The following is a 21,702-nucleotide window of genomic DNA, read 5'->3' on the forward strand; positions in this document are numbered from 1 at the left end:
TGAAGTGTAGAGCAGGATAAGTTCCAGGGAAGGAGTAGGTAACTTCGATAATCAACAGTGCAAGGACTTGAACAGTAGTGAAGAACATCCGAGCATCAGTAACTTGAAGATTAAGAAAGATTATCTGTAAAAAAGAGAGAGATGCAAGTAAATCTGGAATAAAGAAGGATGAAGAGAGGAAGCAAACAATTTGGTTAGGCATAGGTAAAAACAAAGGACATTCATAGAATAAAAGGGCATTCATCAATAGAATTCTCAATACATTGAATGTAAAATATCACAAAATGTATGAACTTCAAATATATAATTAATGTTAAAAGAATCAAAGGGAAGCGGAGGGGGGGATAATGTTAGCCTCCGTGTCTTTAATGAAATCCAGATTCTCTAGTCATGGTAATAGGAGAATCGCAATTTCATTACAAGACCGGAGGCAACCATTATGCATGTTGGTAGCTTTGAAAGACTACGTCAGACATATGAGAAATTGGTTTGCAATAATGGTGAGCGAAGGTACTAGCATTGGACCAGTCGGCGGCTTTGAGGATATCGTCCAACTTACCTCCGGACCAGAAGGACTTACTGGCCATGGCACCTCGGATGGAATGGGGTTTGAATAAATTTAGATCTATACCTGCTAAGCTCATGGCAATTTTAACCCATCTAGCGATAGAAGCAGAGGAGATAGCTTTGTGAGGTTTAATGAAGGAGATTAGAAGTTGATTTACGTCAGGGGGGCGAAGAGAGTTCATTCTGCGGTCGTATTCTTTCAGACAATCTACGACACAGAGTTTTGGGCACGAGTCAAAGCGCGGATAAAAAAATAGAGTCAGACATCGTCTTGGTTCTTCTAAATATATCAAAATTGACTCCAAACATGTTGTAGGATCTATTGGAGATTTCGAGGGCTTTAACATCCGAGACCCTACGGCAAGAAACTAGGCAAAGAAGGGTTGCGAGTTTAATAGAAAGATTCTTATTATTCAAGAGTGTATTATCAGGCCAGTTGGAGAAGAGATTGAGGATCAAATTCACATCCCATAGAGATTGATATCTAGGTCTAGGAGGTCTCCTAAGTCTAATACTTTTGAGAACTCTACAAATGATGTTATTTTTACCAACGGTTTTACCATTAACGAGAGCGTGACCAGCGGAGATAGCAGATCTATAACAATTGATAGATCTATAACCAAGTCCTCTTTCGAATTGCTCCACGAGGAAGTTAACTATGTCAACAATAGGTGCCTCCACGGAATCCAGGTTCCTCTCCAGGCACCAACGAACCCATAATTTCCAGATGTTATTATACCGGTAGTGAGTACCGGGAGCCCAGGATTCTCCGAGGAGAGTAGAAGCTGTTGACGAAAGCCCTGAGAGATGGTTGGATCGCCTGACACTCTCCAGGCAAGAAGGTTCAGATTCCCGGAATGAACCAGGGGATGAATTCGACCGTCCACGTCTGTAAGGAGGTCCCCGAGGGGAGGAATTAGGAAGGGAAGGTCGTAGGCAAGCTCCAGCGTTGTTGGAAACCAGGCCTGGGAGGGCCAGAAGGGAGTAATTAGGACGATGGAACAGCGTTCGTGTCTGATTTTCTGGAGAACTCTCTGAATCATGGAGAAAGGAGGGAAGGCATAACCCTTGGTTCCAATCTAGGGTTGAAGAAAGGCATTTACTGCTAGAGCACCCGGGTCTGGCATCCAGCTGTAGTAGTCCTTTACTTGGAAAGTTAGTCTGCTTGCAAAGAGATCTAATTCCAGGGGACCCCAGGAAATATTGAGAGAGTCGAAGACAGAGGGATTGAGTTTCCAATCTGTGTGGTCCAGGAGGAACCTTGAGTTCCAATCCGCAGAGATGTTTGTCTTGCCTGGGAGGTATTCGGCTCTTAGTGATATCTTGTGTTCTAGACAAAACATCCAAAGTTTCTTGGCTAGGTTTGAAAGATCTACAGATTTTGTTCCGCCTAGGCGATTTATATAAGCAACTGCGGACATATTGTCGATCTTTAGAATGACAGATCTCCCTTGAAGGGAATGCTTGAAGCTCATTAAGGCATAGAGTCCCGCGGTCAATTCTAGGAAATTTATATGATGGGAAGATTCTTCCAGAGACCAGACTCCACCCGTGTTCTGATCTAAGAAACAGGCTCCCCAGCCATGGAGACTCGCATCGGATTCTAAGACAAATTCCGGAGTTGAGCCAAAAATTGCTTTCCCATTCCAAGCATCCAGGTTTACTAACCACCAATTCAGTTCTAAAATCGCTTCTTGATCTAGGGAGACGCGATCTCCATACCAGAGACCTGAACGAAGGGCTTTCAACTTTATTCTCTGAAGAGCACGATAGTTTAGAGGACCCGGAAAAATTGCTTGGATAGAAGAGGAGAGGAGACCGAGTAACCTGGCTAATTCCTTTAGGGATAAGAACTGTTGAATCAGAACATGTCTTATCTCTTTCTTGATTTTTGATATCTTCTTCTGAGGAAGAAGAAGGAGACATTTCGTGGTATCTACCGTGAAACCCAGAAACTCCAAAGATCTTGAGGGGAGGAGTATAGACTTCTCTTTGTTTATAATGAAACCCATGTTTTCTAGTAGGTCTATTACAGTATTCAGGTCCTGAATGATTTGAGACTGGTCTTGAGAAAGAATAAGAATATCGTCGAGGTAAATGATCATCCGAATACCCTTTTCCCTTAGTGAAGATGCGACTGATCTCATCACTTTGGTGAAGCACCATGGTGCTGAAGAGAGACCGAAGGGGAGAGCTTGGAATTGAAAGAGATGCTGTTTCCACATGAATTGTAGGAAGGGTTGATGACACCTGGCCATAGGGATGGTAAAGTAAGCGTCTTTTAGATCTAATTTGACTAACCAATCTCCCTCTAGAAGTAGGTCTCTGAGAAGGTGAATACCTTCCATCTTGAAATGTCTGTAGACAAGGTATTTGTTGAGTTCCCTTAAGTTTATAACAGGTCTCCAACCCTTGTCTTTTTTCTTGACGAGAAAGAGTGTGCTTATGAATCTTAACATTTCTAAGGGTACTTCTCTGATGGCGCCTTTCTGAAGCATTGAGGAAATCTCCTCTTCTATTATTTTTTCCTGATCTATGGTGAGAGGGATATCTCTTGGGAAATAAGATTGAGTCGGAATTTGTGTAAAGTCTAACATAAATCCCTTCACAGTATTTAAGACCCATGGATCTTGGGTTATTAATTTCCAATTCTGGAGGAAGAATTTGAGTCTCTCTCCCACTTTGGTTGGAAGAGGAGCGAAAGGGAAAGAATGAGAAATTATACTTACTTTGAGGGTTGCTGTCGTTAGAGGGACCGCGAGATCTGAAGCCCCTGGATCGAAATCCTCTTCCTCTTTGTGGAAAGAACTGAGGGATGTTGGAGGGTTGGTACCCTCTTCCTCCATATCCTCTGGATCTAGGGTAGGGCCTTCGGTTGAACCGGCCGGAAGGGAGGCCCCTTCTTCCGGCCCTTCCAAAAAGGTTGTTGGTATTAAAGACCTTTTTCATGTTTTGATGGGCCTTGTCTAAGGCAGTGAAAGTAGACACGTATTTGCCTAGAGTTTTGATAAGGTCTTCACCAAAAAGAAGCCCTCTAGGGTTCAGGGAGGGTTCCTTATCGGCAAGGTCGTTTAGTTTAGGAGAGATCTTATTAAGGACCACTCTCCTCCTTTCTGAGTTAAGGCTGGCATTGGCGTTACCCAATAGAATCAAGGCTCTCTGGCTTAAGCCTCTAATTAAGTCAGTATTAAGGGGGGTACCATTAATGTGACTGTCTTCTGCTGTATCGATAATCCTAGCTAGTGGGCCAAGGATATCGAGGACCCGGTCTTGGCATCCCTTTAGGGATCTCTCCATCCCTTTCCTTGGGTCCCTTCCGAGTTTAAATAGATATTTGATAAGTTCAGGGTCCAAATTTGGGGTTTGGCAGGTTTTGTCATCTATTTCAGGTCTTGAGCATTCAGCTCTCAATAAAATACGGGTATTTCTTTCTAGGGGAAATCTTAACCATTTTTTGATGAATTTACTGACATGACATGACTGACTCTATTCCTATGACTTGGACAGATCATTATCTGGTCATACTGTCTATTTCCTGTAACTTTAGCCGTGTTCTGATGCCCACTCCGCTAGTCCAAAAACGTCCTTGGAGAAAACTCCGCCTAGAAGATCTGCAGAAACTCCTGGTGTTAAACCCTCCTCCCTTAAGTGAGGACCCTGACGTAAGCTATGACCAGTTTTGCCTCTGGATCACCCAGGCACTAGACACCCTGATCCCTGTCAGGTGGATCAAGGCCCGTACACATACGACTAGTCCCTGGTACAACTCTGAACTAGCCACCTTGAAAAAGGAATGCAAAAAGGCGGAGAGGGGCTGGAGAAAAAACTATGATACCGACCTTAAACAGAATTATGCTCTACTCCAGAAAACCTATCACCGAAAGGTGTGCAGAACAAGAGCGGCATATTATGCCGATGAAATCAATAGTAGCTCCAACGCCTCTAAATCTGTTTTTAAAATTTTGAAAGACCTTATGGCGAAAAAAACTGCAGTCACTACCACTGTCTCCCCTGACCTTTGCAATAATATGGCCAATTTTTTCACTAATAAGATTAGGAAAATCTATGACACTTTCCCTAATTGTACCCAGCTTTTAGTTACTCTGGACTCTACCAGACCTTCTCTTTCCTCTTTTCCTACTCTTGAACAAGAGAGTTTCCAAAAAATCTGTAAGAAAATTAAATCTGGCTCCCCGGCGGATCCTTTAAAACCGGAGACTTTCTGTGATGCCCATGGACTCATTACAGAACACATTTGAGGCATTATTAACTTGTCTCTTTCTACTGCCAGCATTCCTTCTAAATGGAAGCAGGCATGGGTATCTCCGATCTTAAAAAAACCTACTTTAGATCCCATGCTCCCTGAAAATTTCAGGCCCATCTCCCTGCTTCCCTGGCCAGCTAAAATCATCGAGGCACACGTCAATAACATTCTGACCAATTTCCTCCTATCCAATAACATTCTGGATGACTCCCAACACGGATTTAGAGCTGGTCATAGCACCGAGACAGCCCTGCTCAGTGTTACTGAGGACCTCCGTACCATTCTTGATTGCGGCGGAACGGCAGCACTGGTCCTGTTGGACCTCAGTGCTGCCTTCGATACGGTGTCGCACAAGGTCCTTCTGATGAGATTGGAGGAAATTGGTATCACAGGGATAGCCTTAGGATGGTTTAAAGACTTTCTTTCCAACAGGTCTTTCAGAGTCTCTACCCCCCCTTACATCTCGAAGGAGCATAACATCGGACAGGGAGTGCCACAGGGTTCTTCCTTGAGCCCCACCCTGTTCAATGTCTATGTCCGCCCCCTTGCAGAGGTAGCTAGAAGGAACGGACTGGCATTGGTATCCTACGCTGACGATACCCAGCTGGTGGTGGCTCTTAATGACAACAGTGGTCTGGAGGCTTCTCGCTTTAAACAGACACTCACTGACATCACCAACTGGATGACGGCGAATTTTCTCCAACTTAATGCGGGGAAAACAGAGATACTGCTCCTGGGGAAGAATACCGCGTCCTGGGGTGACAGCTGGTGGCCTGATGATTTGGGCCAACCTCCTAAGCCTAAAGATTGCGTTAAGAATCTGGGAGTCTGGGTGGACTCGGCACTGAGGTTCACGCACCATACTAAAAAGGTGGCGGCCACCTGCTTTGGCATTCTACGTAACCTCAGACCTATTTTGAGGTTCTTTGACTGCCACACCCGCCAGATAATTGTTCAGGCGACTATTCTTTCGAGACTGGACTATGCCAGTTCTCTTTTATTAGGGGCGAACCTCGCCGAAACCTCCAGACTACAGAGAGTCCAGAACGCGGCTGCCAGGGTGCTGGTAGGTCTTCCTCGCCAATCTTCAACGACCGGGGCCTTGAAAAAATTACACTGGCTTCCGGTGGGTAAAAGGATACAGTTTAAGGCACTTTGTTTAGCCTTTAAAATCCTTAAAACCGCCTCTCCCCCGATGCTATGCCCCCTCTTGTCGGAGTATACTCCTAGGAGGTCGCTCCGATCAGAGGGACAACATCTTGCGATCATTCCCCGCACTAGACTGGCCAGAGTAGGCGGCCGATCCTTTAGCTTTCTAGCTGCCAAGTTATGGAATAGTCTTCCGGAATCTATCCGTGGCATGCAGGATCTTTTGACCTTTAGAAAGGCTATCAAAACTCATCTCTTTCAATAATTGCTTCTCTTTCTTTGTGTTCCTTTCTTTCTGCATTTGGTTTTTTTCGCAGCGCCGGGACGCCCCTTGGCTGGGGCAGCCGTGCGCTATACAAATCACCATAACATAACATGTTCTTGGGGAAACCATTCGGAACTCCTAGGGTGTTTTAAATTGAGGGGAGAAAACATTTCTTCGCCAAGAGGATCTCTAATATTATCGTTAGAAGTAGATGGCGTTTCTTCGTCAAGTGGTTGTGAATTAAACTCTTGGTCATCTTCGTCGAGGTCCAGGATATATTCATCTGGGGGGTCAGAGGAATCGTTATCGGTATCCTGGAATTCCTCATCTCCAAATTGGAGATCATATTTATGAGCACTCCGATAATTTGTGCCGCGAGGGACACCCTGATAGTTTGTGCCGCTGAGGACACCTTTAAGATTTGTGCCGCTAAGGACACCCATTGAGTTTGAGGTGCGGTGACCTCCCGTAAGGGTAGAGGTGCTGAGACCTTCCATAGTGCTCTTGGGGGTTGCATGATCAATATTCTTATTAATTCTTTTCCCCCTTATCTCACTGAGATCTTCGTTAGTTAGGGATAGATAACTCTCAGTGGTATCGTATTTATGAGACCTTTTAGAGGTTATGGCTTTCGAAAGTGTTTGAAACATACAAGATCTAATTTCTTTGTGGATCATGCTTTTGATTCTGTTGTTGTCCATGATAGGTATAGAGTTACCTTCGTCAGATTCAACGTCAGACATAATGTAAATGACCAGGAGTATTCAAAACTGTTAAAACTCCAAAATTTCCCCTTTTTTTTTTTTTTTTTTAATTATTTTATATTATTTTATTTATTCTTATTATTGTATTTAAATTTGGGTATTTTTTATTTAAATTTGGGTATTATTATTTAAATTTGGGTATAAATGAGGGTTTTAGTCATGTGAGCTGACTAAAAATATTTTAGATAATAAATTTAATTATCTCCGTGTAGGGAAGGTAAAACGAGTGGAGAGCTGAGCTAATGTGGCAATATATTGAATAATCTCCGTGTATGGAGCTAACCAGGCGTCAGTTGAAGTGCTTCTGCGATAGAGTGGATCAACCGACAGAAGCTCGCAGGGTGAGTGTAAAGGAGGAATGCACCTTAGCGGAGAGGCTACGCAACGCGTGCGTTGCTAAGGTGCATTCCTCTAAAGGCAGTCACCGTGAGAATGGTGTCTACGGACGGCGCTTAATCGGGGAATTCCAGATGCGTGAAAGCGGGTGAGACGAGGGGAGAGCCATCGTTGAGGCGAGGCTCTCCCCCCGGAAAGAGGGTACAAGCGTAGCTTTGTGTATACATCTAGTTTTTTAAAAGGGTTGAAAATAGAATAAAGCCGATCTCCGTAAATTGGAGGTCGTTTGAAGGAAAGGATAGAAAAGTAGGGGAATTATTCCCGAAAAGAGAGAGAGGTTGGCAAACAATAAAAGGGCATTGAGAAAGAACAATCACTTTAAGAAAAAACGTAATTACATTTTAGAGAAAGTAAATCAAAAGGCAGTATTATTAAACAGGATTAAGCGTAATGGCAGTATTAATAAACAGAATTAAACGTTCTAAAATTAAATGGAAGTAGCGTAGCGAAGAGAAAATGAAAAGGACTTATCTTGCTTGGAGCCGCATTTAAAAGAGGCAGATTGCTATGGGCTCATGCCTTTTATTATTGTTAACGTTCTGGAACTTTTGCTTTATGATGTATGCGGCTTGGAGTCTGCATTAAAAGAAATATGCATAATGGTAGCCTCCGGTCTTGTAATGAAATTATACTTTGCAAATTATACTTTGCAGGTTTTGTGCAATAAGCTATTGACCTCAGATTCCCGCGCTGGGCATGCCGAAGGAGACCAGCAACTGTTAATACAATACATCCAAGGGTGTTTTAATGCTTTGCCAATGGAACACTGGCTAAGGTATCTTACTTTTCAATCTGTCTCTTTGCAGCAGTTTGGAGAGTGAGATTTACCCAAGTATTACATTATTGAACCTTTCAGCTATGTATTTGAATCCTTGTATTTAACATGCGCACGATAAGAAATGATTGAAGTATGATGTAATATTGAAGGGATTAGTATTATTTTATACACTTGGGCTCCATCATACTGCCCTCTTCCACCAGCTGTGAATCTGTCAGGATGCCCGAGGATCTCTGTGAGTTCAATGTCAGTCCCTTCAACAAAGTGGTAGACGGTCGGTCAAGAGTTTGAATCCCTTTAACGACTTAGCCTTCCATCTTCCTCAAGATCCGAAAACCAAGTATCATCAATTTGGTAATTGGAGCGGTCTGCTATTTGAAAAACATTTAGAAGCGCAAAGTTTAATACAAAAATAAGTAATAGTTTAGATCCAGTGCTCTTGGTGCCTGTTGCTGCAAGACTGAAGAAGGTAGGCAGGCAGGCAGGTGCTATGTTAGTCGCTCTTGTAAAGCGCAAGTTCACCTTTGGTGTCTTGGTGCTTGTATAAATGTCAGATATAACTAGCAAACTTATAAGAACGCCTTTTAAAGAGCCCAAGTTTTTAGAATCTTTTTGAAGGGTGTGAAGTTTGATTCCATGTATAAATATACAGAAGGAATGTTCCAGAAAGTAGGTGCTTAAACTGAAAGTCTACGTTCTCTAACTCGTTTCTTCCTAAATCTAGGTACAACCAAAAGATTGGCAGATGAGGAACGAAGCTTATGGAAGGGGGAATATTTCTTAAGCTTGGTAGCTATAAATTGGGGACCAACGCCTATTTACCCCTTCCGTATCCGTGGCAGATACGCTGGAAGCAATTCTTGGGTGCACCCCAAACCCGGCATTTCTTTCCTCAATCATATATTCTAAGTCCTGATGAAGATCCCCATATTTCAATGAGGGATCGGAATGTCATCGACCGCAAAGCCCCATGACTATAAAAAATGTTTTATTGAGATATAAATAGCATGGGCATTATTGAGCATTATGTGGTGCTTATTTAATATTTATATTTAGCAAACAATGGTTCAGATGTGGCCTAAAAAGGTCCAGAAAAACAAGGGGATACCCAAGGAGGGACCCTGTTATTATTACTCAAACAAATTTAATTCAGTGGAGAGCAGTAGGGAGTAAAAGGATGAATCTGTAGAGGGGACTGTAGGTCACAGGAGTGGTAAGGTAATACTTTATTGTACAGTTAATAAAAACCATTACAAACCAACATCATTAAAAACGGTTTTGTGTGTCTATAGCAGCATAGAAAATTGTATTAATACTGGGGTAGGATGTAAAAAGCTACAGTTAAAAGATGCTAAAACTATTAAAAAAGCAAACGGGAAGGAAAATTGGCCCACTGCTGAGTCACTTCTATCTTACCATTGAGGAACTTTACATAATTAGGCTGACCTACATTCCCCTTCAGGATGCATTTGATTATTGCAGTCTGTGATCCGCATGGGTAACAAGGCGTTCTCCTCCCTGTATGCTTCTTCTTTATAGCGTTGAGTTCCACTGGGCTCCTAAGTGCCAGTTGGGCCCTCATTATTATCCGAATATTTTAGCTCTGAGGATGTAAGTGATGCACTGGGTTCCATCAGTTTAGCTTTTTCAGTTTGTTCTTTTTTTTTGTTAAGGCGGGCTTCTGCACCTTCAATATATTTTACCAATCGGCAGTTCAATTGAACTTAGTCACCCGAAAAACATGCCAGGACCGCTTGCCTGCATGATCTGATTCGTTTTTTGTTAAATAGTGGTCTCAGAAGGTTCCGGCGGTCTTGTAACAGCTCCTTACAGATGGTAGTAAGGTGTAAGATGTTTTCTTCGTCGTTCCCACAAAGGTGGCACTTTGCTGGCATTGAGGGACGCAACCAAGGAGCCATATGGTCTGCAGAAGGCAATAGTCCTAAGCGATATTTCAGAAATGTCTCTTTTGTTGTTTTGGTGAAGCTGGTCTGAAGATATGTTTGTGGCCTGAGTTTGGAGTAAGATTGTATAGTTAGCCAACCATGAGCTCGCTCCGTCAGTAAAGCTTTGTCCTGCAGGAGAGATTCTTTTCTAACGATGTTGTTTACTGCTTTTTTAAAACCCGCCAGAGGCCCTTGTAGATACCACAGTTGACGAACCCCCAGGTGTTTTATTGCGTCCGCCAGGAACAGCCTTGCGGGGCAGTTTTCTTTAATTTGCAGTTCCTTCCAAAGGAGAGCGTTGAGTGTGTTTGCTTCCCCCCCTGCTTATTTTATAACTGCTTTTTAAGTATACTCCTTTACGTGCCAGCTCTTCCTTTACCAGCCCAAATTAGAGTCTAATCTGCGCAGGTGAAGTGTACCTTGGCAAGCCAAAGATCATGCTCAGGGCTCTTGTTACTGTTACGTCTACCGTTTTGGCGTCCCTTCCTCTCATCGCTGCGCTTCCATAGGTGATAGATGGAATCAGTTTTGCCTGTATCACCTTTATTAAAGGAACGAGGTTTGGTCCAGTGATCTTATTTTTTAGCTTCTTAGAGATACCGTTGTCATTAGTCCTCTCTTTTTCATTTCCTCACATTGTGGCTTAAAGCTGCCGCTGTGGTCTAAGATGACCCACAGATATCTGTATTTTCTTGTAACGTCCAGCTTCCTTGAGTCCAGGAACCAACTGGTCGATAATTTCTTTTTACTATTAGTTATGCACATGACTTTAGTTTTTTCTTGATTGATACTGAATTTGTTTGTTTTAGAGTATTGCAAAGTGATATCTAACAGTCGCTTTAAGCCTATCGGAGTTCGGCTGATCAGCACCAAGTCCTCTGCGTAGAATAAATTGGACAGCTGAGTGCCCCCTAACTTGGGTGCATGAGAATTGCTTTCATTCAGGAAGGTTGACAGTTCAGCCATAAAAAGATTGAATAATGTTGGTGCGAGCACGCATCCTTGTTTTACCCCTGTGCTTGTGGGGATCTTCTTGGATAGGAATTCCCCTGCACCTAGTTTGACCTGGACCCAGGAGTTACTGTGCAGGAGAATTAATTGATTCAACAGCAATGGTGGAATTTTCATTTTCTTTAATTTTTGCCACAACATGTTTCTATTGACATGGTCAAAGGCGGAGCTGTAATCAATATAGCACAGGTATAAAGGTTGTTTTGCCACAAGAGCTGAGTCAATCAAAAGCGATAGGGCTAGAATATTAGTGGTCGTCCCCATGTTTTTGTGGAATCCAGTTTGATTGTATGGAATTGCTGTTGTGTCTTCCACCTAGGATGTTAACTCCTGGAGTAAGAGGCCCGAGTAGTATTTTGCCTCATTATCAAGTAAGGCTATAAGGTGATAGCTTCTTGGATCATTCTACTCTCCTTTTTTGAAGATTGGCGAGATAATTGCTTCCCTCCAGGATCGTGGGATTGTTGAAGTCTGCAAAATTTTTTCAAACATTGGTTTGAAAACGACAGCCCAATATTCCGGCTCTTGTTTGAACACGACTGGCGGAATGCCATTTGGGCCTGGTGCTCCCTCGCGTCTCGCTTTCGAGATTCTTTTGCGTATCTGTGCGTTCGTAATTAGGAATTCCTCTTTATGTGCGAGAATTTCTTTATGTTGAGAGTTCCACGCTTCGGAAAAGTTTTTGGGTTAGTATGATTCTTTCCGCGGTTCTTGAGCATCGTTTAAATGTATACCAAGGAAAGTTGTCCATGCCTCTTCAGTGGCATAGGATTCGATCCCCTGGCTTCGCTCACTAATCAAACTGTTAATCTTTTGTCAAAACTGCGCACTATTATTCGTTTTGGCGTCGTGTAGGAGTTTTCCCCAAAAGGCCTCATCAGCTTCTTTTTTGAATCGCCATATCAGTTTCCTGCGAGTAGCTTTTAACTGTCTCAGCACTTGACATGCGGCAGGATCTGACCTTGCTCTTCGGAGAGTATTGTTAATCTGGGTCTTTAACTTTTTTAGCTGGATGTCATTTCTAAAATTGTGATACTTCTTGTGTTTCAGGGTTTTGTCTATTCCGTTTTCTTACGTTTTTTTTTTTATTTCAAATTTATCTCGTAAAGTTTTTGTGACCAGCTCCCAACTTTCGATTGAGTCTGTGGTTGCTGATTGTGCCTCTCCTAATGCTTGTTTCGCTTGAGATAAAAGGCTTTGTAGGTCCTTAGTTTTGCACTTTATCCGCCTTTCATTTGTTGAGAATTCTGAGCCTAGTCTGTTGGCGGCGGGAGGGCTTAGCATTATTGGAGCCTCGATCGTGATTTCCTGAGGAAGGTGGTCACTGTAATCCATCAAACCGATGTGGAAATCTCTTGCCCTTTGATACAGACTGCGAGAGAGGAATATGAAATCGATTGTAGAACTAGCCTTAGTGCTGTGAAATGTAGCGAATTGAGGACGGTCTCCTGAAAATCTACCATTGTGTGCTCGTAGGCCCAGCTCTTCTAATTTTGCAAGTAGGCTCCTAGCTGTTTTCGAGCTTCTGCCTCCCGAGGTGTTATCTTGGTGGCTTAATTCCAAGGCAAAGGGATCCTCGTCTTCGTTACTATCTGAGGCTGAATTGCTGAGCATATTTAAGTTAAAATCCCTGGTGATGATCAAGCTGTTGGATTTCTCAGTTGTTATTAGTTTTATGAGTTCTTCCTTCAGTTTTTGTGCTCCCTTGGTGTCCCTAGGGTGTAGATAAAGGTTTATTAGGACTATGTCCTCTTTTTTGTTCTGCTCACGAGGTGTCAATCGCAGTGCTTGCATTGCATTTAGAGGAGCTAGCTTGTAAGCCAAGGGCACTACTTCAACAATGGATTTTAGCGAGCTGTATATGGCAAGGCCTCCCTTCTTGTGGCCAAACAATGAGCTCTGTGTAGGTGGCAGAGAGTTTAAATTGTATCCCAACAGTACTGGTGGGGTGTCGGTCCAGGTTTCTTGCTGTGTAATGATGTCAAATCCTTGCAAGTAAATGTTTAGTTCTGGATCCAAGAGTTTGTCTCCTAAGCCGTTGATGTTCCAGGAGCACCGGTTGAGGGCGTTAGACGTGTTCCCTGTTTTTGGTTTACTTTGTCATTGATTTTTGACTTTGACGTTTAGGGTCCTGGATAGCCAACTCCAATTTTGCGCAGTTGGAGTGTGTTTGATAGTCTCTTATTGGACTGTTCTCGATGGACTAAGTTCTCAGGGGTTTTACTCCGTGCCCCTCTTAGGACTGAGTTCGAATTGGGCTGCCCATTCTCTTTCTTTTGCTGGCTATCCAGGGTCAGAGGATCTGGATATCTTGGTTTAAGAAATGGTTGAAGTTTTATTCCCCATGAGTCGAACTTTGCTTGTTCTTTTAGCAGTCTCTCCGGAAATTCTACTGTGGCCCATACTGTTTTTGTTGCTTCCACCCCTGAGTGTCCAGACAGTACTATAAATTCTACTGATTCCAGATCACTAGAGGATATGTTTAGGTCTCGCCTGACCCAGCGCATGCGCTGGTCTGGCGAGACTTATTGAGAGGGCTCCAAAAAGCGCTACCAGGCCAGCTTAGAGCTGCAGTGCATGTGCGCGGGCGCGCGCGCCGCACATGACCGCCATTACTTTTACTTTTGCGGCCGCACGGCCGCTTTGATGTTTGATCGCGATCACTTTCCTTTCACGGCCGCTGGGCATAGCCAATAGGTCTCGCTTTTGCGACCTTATAAGTATTTAGTTATGCAACTGTTGCATGGCTAAACACTTATAAAGGTCCCAAAGGCGAGACCTATTGGCTATGCCAATGCTTGTTTTAAGACTGTTGATAATTTTCAGTAGGCGTAATATATTCCCCCTATTTAGAGTATCTATTATGCCCCTTGATTTATACTCCGGGTGGAAGACTATTGTGGCAGTGCCTATTTGCCCCTTATCTTGTGTCTGGCTGTTATACGCAGTAGTAGGGTCCTCCCCTAAGCCATGACATTCCTCATTTGCTTCTGCACGTCTTTTAACACTCATTTCACTTTTCTTCATTGGTTCTAGTCCAGTAGGGCTTGCTGCAGTTGCTGCCTGTTGAGGGCTTCCTCGAGGGTGTCTTTCTTCCTTTTTATGGGGGGGGGGGGGCTGGTAATGCACCTTCTTTCTTGAGATGGTTTTCTTTCGGGTTTATTCGTTTCTTCCAAGTTTCCAGTTTCTTGTGGGTTATGTTCCGTTTTAGTGTCATCTCGCATCTCAATCGGCCTGTCTTGCGATAAGTCAGATGTCGCTTTCCCGCTTTTATGGGGGGAGCTGGTAATAGGCCTTCTTTCTTGTGGCGGTTTTCTTTCGGGTTTTTTCCTCCCTTCCTGATTTCTGATTTCTTGTGGGTTGTGTTCCATTTCTGTGTCATCTCTCATCTCAGTCAGCCTGTCTTGTGGTAAGCCAGGTGTCGCTTTCTCGCTAGATGTGCCCTTACCCCAGGCTATTACCGCTGTTTTTTTCTTTTGGTTTCTGCCCTTCCTTTTCTGTTTTCTTCCCTGTTTTCCTGGTTGAAAGTGTTCCAGCACGGCTTCTTTTTGTGAGTTTTCACCCGGTGGCATTATATTTGCAGTTAGTGATGTTTGGGTTCCTTCGTTTAGTTGTGTGTTGCTGACCGTTCTCTTCTTTGCATCTGCGGTTTCCCTAGTCGAGTATAATCTTGGGTCGTCTTTAAGCTCTCCTGCATTGGTGACTGCGTTCCTTCTAGCAGTGGCGTGCTTATTTCGCATCTCTTCTTGGCGGGGTTGGTTGAGCGGTTACTTTTTACAACCTCCCTGATATCAGACAGGCGATTGTCCACTGCCATTGGGAGTGTTGCCAAAATCTCCACGATTGTTATGCAGGAGCAGTTAGATTGTGTAAATTGGGTTTCTGCTTGTGCCCTTTTAACCAAGTTGTTCAGCTCTGCTAACTTTCCGTCAATATTGGCGACAAAATATTGACAGCGAGTTGAGGACAGAAAGTTGTAAATCCAGCTTATCAGACTTGTATTGGATGGCGTTTACTGATAATTGCATTGTGTGCAGAAGCGATGACCAGATATCTTCTTTTGCTTTTGGTGTTTTCTTCTCCAGATTTACGTTGGTTACACTGTTGGGCCCTCCTGGCGGTTCCCCCTTAATGGCCGCCGGGTAAGATACTACCAGTTCTTCCCACTCCTCTGGGGTGAGATACGAGGTTTCAAAGTCGTTGATCCAAGGTGATATAGATCGTGCTTTGGATGAAGTGGATGGACTAGGGGGATCGCTTTCAGATTGTCTTGGGGCTCCTCCTAGCTTAACTTGCTCCTGTTGTTTCTCAAGTTGTTGGTCACTTTTTTGAGATGGAAGCTGCCCCTGCGCTCTGACTTCCTGTGTAGTTATGGTATTTGATTGCCGCACATCTTCAGTGTCTGTCCTTATTATGGGTTCTCTCGTATTCCTGGCTTCTTGCCTTACCGGCCTGTCCTCTAGCGTTGTCGGTGTGTGTTTGCAGAGTGTCGGTTCTATTTGCGTTGTTAAGTCTCCATACTGCATGTGTTCACTATTTTGCATGTCACCCTGCAGTGTGTAGTTCTTTGGGCCCCCAGTTTGCTGCACCCTATGGTCCATCTTGTCTCTCAGGATGTCCAAGTGGTCCTTGTCTGCCTTTTGCAAATTCTGAGGGTTCGAAGGATTCTTCATCTGTGTGGTTGTGGAGCGTTGTAGGACTTGTGGGGCTTATGGGGGTCTCCTTCCTGTTTTCTTTTGGAACGAGGTTATAACTTGGGATCGTGTTTTGGCCCTCTTTTTTATTCGCCTTTATGCCTTCGTGCCCGCAGCCATTTGGGTTTGTTTTTGGGCTCGAGTCTGCCAACTCCTGCCTTCGTCCCTGATCCTGCGCAGTATGATTCCAGGAGGCCCTCCTTTCTGGTCCCTTGTTCGGCTCTTTTTTGCTTACAGGTGCAGCCTCTTCTGCGCTGTTCTTCCCTTTTCTGAGGTCGGCTTGATCCTTTTCCGACTGAACCTGTGGTTCTTGCGTCAGGGGGGTTGCCTTGCTTGCCTTACTTGGCTGTAGCGGGATTGGCAGATCACTTATGTTGCTACTATTTAGGCAGAGGGCAGAGCCAGCGTCTTTGATGAATGAAAATTTTGAATACATTTTTGGTTGAAATTTAGATTTATTCACTGAGAATACATTTGCGATCCCTCTCGCCTTTGTGTCTAGCGGACATTTGGGGCTTGTGAGCAGGAGGGAAATCAAAGGAGGTTCTCCCTCCTCATCTCCGTTCCCTCCCTCGTCCGTCCCCTTATCTTCATTGCTGACATTCATTAAGTCTTTCTTAAGGTTTTTCTTTACTCTCCTTGCTCTTTTAGGGGGGTTCGCGGGAGTCGTGTAGTTCCTTGACTTCCCCGACCTCATTTCTCAGCTTTATTCCTTTATTCCTTCACACCCGGGGTTGCTGCGGTTTTATTTGCTTGTTGGCCGCGCAAGTCTCGTACCAGCACTGGGGGCGGGCTTATCAACGGCTTAGCAGTGATGTCTCTGACTCCTGCTCCTACGCAGCACAGCACAGCACCGCACTCAGTAAGGTATGTCGCCACTCCCTCTTGCAGTCCCTCTTGCGATACCACAGCCCCCCCTCGGGCCCGGGCGCAGTCTTTTGTGCAGGTTTTGTGTGATCTCACAGTTCAGTGCAATAAGTCCTGCTATAATTCTCAGTGTTCACGATTCACAGCTCACAGGGCTCACAGGGCTTACCGGGTTGCAGCACCGCCGCACTGCTGCACCACTCCAACCCAGCTACAGCCTGTGGTGCTGATGCAACTTGACTTGCTGGTATGACTTGCGGTATCTTCCGCAGTTTCTCGAGCTCTACGAGTTTGCGGGTTTCGTGTTTTCCCGCTACCACCTCTGCTACTGCTTTCTGCTTCTGCTTGCTCGCTCGTTCACTCTTTCCACCCGTTCTGCAAAAGCTGGACTGGAGTCCAGTGGAGTCCAGTGGAAGCCAGTGGCATCAGCTCCCAGATCTCAGGGTGAATAGGTAAATAGATGAGTAGTGGTGGAAGAACAGTGGCAGTTTGGGCAGGTTAAGGTCCAGGATCTGGAGCTGAAGGATTGCTTTGGGGCACCAAACAGCCCGTCTGCGGCTCGCCCGCAGCACCCCCTCACTACCGCCACCGCCCTGCTCACAGCCCCTGTAGCTCCGTCTGCGGTTGCAACTGAGGGCGAAGGTGAAGGGCGGAGTGCTTGAGGCGAAGAGAAAGGGAGTTCCAACTGCCGCAGCCGAGCCCCCCGCGGGAGTCTGGAGCCGCGGAAGTCGCCGGGATCACGGCCGCGGCACTCCACTACCCACCAAAATCCGCAGTCCACCATAGTCCTTGGTCCGTGGGCTGAAAGTCCTCTACCGACCGCTGGTAAGAGCGGTGGCTGAAGTTGGAACAATGCCGGGAGCGGGAGCAGGCAGGAGCGGGAACCGCAAAGGAGCCATCTTCCTCGTCCGTCGAACGGCGGTTGCTGCAGCCACAACGAAGACACGAACTGGATCATACACCCCTTCAGGAAGGGCCCTCAGGAGTGACAAGTATTTATTTCCATGAAATCAATTATAGAGTGCTCACATACATAGAAAGCGTGGTGTGAAAATAGTGAAGGTGGGTTTTAAAAAGACCGCATTGACAACAAAGAACAGCTGAATTCCTTAAGTGATTTATACAATTTTTTAAAGGAATTCATGTTGTGAAATGGTCGACGGCGTTTCAAACCCAATTATTGGGGTTCATCTTCAGGACAAAGTGAGCAAACTGTAATTTAAAAGAGAGAAGGGAAGAGGAAAAAGAACATATGTTTAAGACCCTCTACATATATATATTAATTAATTGTATATGTAGTTGTGCTCCCTAAATCAAAAGAATACAAACATTCGAGCCATGCAAAATACTTGGAGAGGCTCATGACATTAATAAATATAAAAAAAAAATCAAGTCGGTTGCAAAACGTTTTAAGGCAAGTGGACGTTTTTTTACAGCAGTGAATAATTAGCAATGAGTGGTGGCAAGCGCCGGCCAGTATTTGGTATGCAATTATAATGGCCAAGGTTTAGAACAAAGTGCACATGGTGTACTAGTAGTGAGCGCGACTGGTGAGCGCGAGCTGCCAGAGTGAGTGGAGGACCATGATCATGAAAACAAATAAATAACAATTTAAAAGAGCTCCAATACTTGCAACGACAGTAATGCAGTGAGCGCGAGCTACCGGTGGGTCCGGAGGGCCACGAGCGCAAAAAGAAGTTAAAATAAATTAAGAGAGCTCTGATAGTTGCAGCGAGGTGTAGGGTCTAGCGAATTAACGCGTGTGCTAGAAATTAATTCGAACGATCTACGGAAGAGATCCAGTGCATCAATCAACTGGGCGGAATGGTGGATCAAGGGCTCCGGGCTGTGGAAAGAGGGAGAGTAATGGCTAATGCTGGTGGAGATTTGAATAAGGAAAAATAATAATGATGGGCGCAATGGCAAACTTACTTAGAAATTATTCAGATGGAGGCAGCTGGGCAATTTATCAGGCCACCAAGACGATATCCGTTATCTGCGGGGGGAGAGGGTATGTGAGTCGAGTAATAGACTTTGGGCGCTGAGAATTGCAGCGGGGTACAGAGGAGGTCGGACTCGGAGGGGCCTTACTTGGTCGTGCGGCAACAGGTCAGTAAATGGGTGCCTGAAGCCGAGCAGGGAACGCGATCCTGTTGCTGTTGGAGCTTGCCGTTGAGTGCGAGAGAGGTGTTGATCGGCTATGCTAATTAAGCGGCTCAGCTGGGGAAAGTCTGGGGGCGTGGTTGAGGGGCGGGGTTTCCCGCACGCGAACGGGTAAAACAATTAAGTTGGAAGCCGAACTAATTGACTAAGTTGATGCACGCGAATGACAGCGCAATGGTAACACATAGCAAGTGATGCGAGGGCACGTAATTAAGAGTTAATTTACGCCCGAACCTCGGTGGTTTAAAATGAGGGGCGCCAAGGAAGCAAAATGTGTGTAAGTGTATTAAGTCAAAAAATGTTCACGATGCAGCCAGGGGGGCATTTCATAGTGTGAGAACATCATGCTCTCGTCCTCGTGTATCCATAAGGGACGGGGACTGTTATGCTTAAATTGCATAAGTACTGGCAGGTTTGTAAATAAAACAATTTATACAGTGAAAAGTTTGTACATATTTACATACAGTGATGTAGGCATGCAGAATCAGATGTTATATATATATATGGCCTTTGTGAAGATAGTCCAGGGTGGCCAGAGGTTTTTTCAAAGAATAGCATTCCACTCCTCAAGAGAGTTCAGTCCATTTTCAATAGTGCGACATTTAAAAATCCATTTACATTCAAGGCGGTTCAAGGTTTTTTGTTGGTTACCACCTCTGTGATTGGGGAGTAAGCTGTCGATCACTTGCCAGGTGAAATCTGTTTCCGAGTGTCATTTCTCAATGAAGTGTTCCACAAGTGGCGCTGTTGTAATCTTGCATTTGATTCTGCTCTTGTGTTGGGCAATTCTGGACTTAACCTTTTGTGTTGTTTGACCGATATATCTCAGTTTGCAGGGACATTCAATGCAGTTGATAACATTTTGTGAGTTACAATTGGTGAAACATTGTAATGTATGTTTAGAGTTCTCAAATTCAAACATTTTTGTGTTACAGGTGGAATCACAAGCCATACAGTAATTACATTTATAGTGGCCTTTCAAAGGTGGAATGTTGAGAAAGGAGTGTAAGGAATTGTCCTTGATAGTGGGTTTTTGGGCTCTTACTAAGTGGTCCCTGATGCTGCGTCCTCTTTTAAAGGAGAAAAGAGGGTTGGCTGTGTCTAGAATAGATCTAGGGGTGCAAGGACTGTCCAGTGTTTTTTTAATCATTTTTGTAACTTTGTTGCTTGCCCGGCAGAATGTGGTAACCAAGTGAATCTAGAAGAGGGGTGGTCTTTTGCTGGGTTGGAGGAGGTGTTTGCGGTGGGAGTACCAAGCACGTTTCATTGCACGTTTGACTAAACGTCTAGGATACCCTCTGTCTGTCAGTTCCAGAAAGTAGGTGCTTAAACTGAAAGTCTGCGTTCTCTAACTCGTTTCTTCCTAAATCTAGGTACAACCAAAAGATTGGCAGATGAGGAACGAAACTTATGGAAGGGGGAGTATTTCTTATGCTTGGTAGCTATAAATTGGGGACCAACGCCTATTTACCCCTTCCGTATCTGTGGCAGATGCGCTGGAAGCAATTCTTGGGTGCACCCCAAACCCGGCATTTCTTTCCTCAATCATATATTCTAAGTCCTGATGATGATCCCCATATTTCAATGAGGGATCGGAACGTCATCGACCGCAAAGCCCCATGACTATAAAAAATGTTTTATTGAGATATAAATAGCATGGGCATTATTGAGCATTATGTGGTGCTTATTTAATATTTATGGCACCTTCTGTAAATGTATTATATGTATATAATTTGTACAGTTATTCAGGTTCCTTCTTTTTTCAGCTGTCTTCTTTCGAAAAATTTATTAAAATTACTATGTATGTGACCCCATTTTAGGTTGCTACAGAAATTATTTTGTTTTCTATAGATAATAACGTGTCCATATCTCTGGTAAGGGACATCTTGTTCCTTAATAACTTGGAAGTGGGACAGCAGACTTTAAATTTAGCTTGATGCTCCACGGGGAGCCAGTGTAAGGATTTCAAGGCTGGGCAGGCAGAGAGCCTCGTAAAAGGTTAAAGGTTAAACGAGTCGCTTTATTTAAAAAAAATTAAAAAAAACACCTGTAGCCTGTGTATAAAAGTACTGTCCAGGCCCAAAAAGATCGAGTTCTCATAATCAAATCTGGAAGAGACTAATGCCTTTCTGGGCAGCCTATGTGAAGTATATGGCAATCTTTTTAATCTATTAAAATAATTAATTAAAAAACAACTTTTTGAAAAAAAATTTTTTTTGTATAGATAGATTTTTTTAGAGACAGTTCTTTTAAAGATACATTTAGAAACCACTGCTCCAATTTGGGGTTTTAAGCCCCCCCCTAACTATTATAACCCCTTAACTTTTGACTTGTGTTTTAGGGACAGGAGCCGGGTCCATCTCTGAAAAGCTTGTTCCATGAATTTGCTTTATTGTTTAGTATTCCAATTTCTGTATTATCTCAGTCTAGTTTTAAGAAAGTGTTACACATCCACTCGTGTGTGTGTGTGTGTGTGTGTATGTGTGTGTGTATATATATATATATATATATATATATATATATATATATTGCAGAATGTTCTGAAAATTATATTGGGAAGTGATGGAGTGATAGTGACTTGTAATCGAAGGAGGAGTTGGAAATCCTCTGCATTTAGTTGTAGAGTATGCAGTCATTCTTTCCCTCCTCAGTGAGAGGCTTGATGTAAATATTGAATAAATGAGATGATAAAAAAGATCCCTGAGGAATACCGGAATCAACTTGAACCGCTGTAGCATTAAAAAGGTCAAGATGGACTGTCTGAGTGCTATTAACAAGTAATGACTTTAAGCGTAAGCCGGCAGCCTCCACACCGTCAACCAAGATGTTATAGTTAAC

The 21,702-nt window shown here is 43.9% G+C and overlaps 1 protein-coding gene and 1 long non-coding RNA gene across 2 annotated transcripts in view; one reads left to right on the forward strand and one right to left on the reverse strand.

Moving 5' to 3' along the window:
* CWC27 (CWC27 spliceosome associated cyclophilin) overlaps positions 1-21,702 on the forward strand; it is an 873,807-nt gene that overhangs the window by 396,990 nt on the left and 455,115 nt on the right. The window lies entirely within an intron of this gene.
* LOC146865389 (uncharacterized) lies at positions 16,881-18,870 on the reverse strand. Its single transcript, XR_014970113.1, has 3 exons — positions 18,793-18,870; positions 18,634-18,697; positions 16,881-17,913 (listed from the first exon to the last, which is right to left on the reverse strand). It is a non-coding gene; the product is annotated as an uncharacterized LOC146865389 (long non-coding RNA).

The sequence above is a fragment of the Triturus cristatus genome, chromosome 2_1, assembly GCF_964204655.1.
Source record: "Triturus cristatus chromosome 2_1, aTriCri1.1, whole genome shotgun sequence".
In the NCBI taxonomy this organism is placed as follows: Eukaryota; Metazoa; Chordata; class Amphibia; order Caudata; family Salamandridae; genus Triturus; species Triturus cristatus.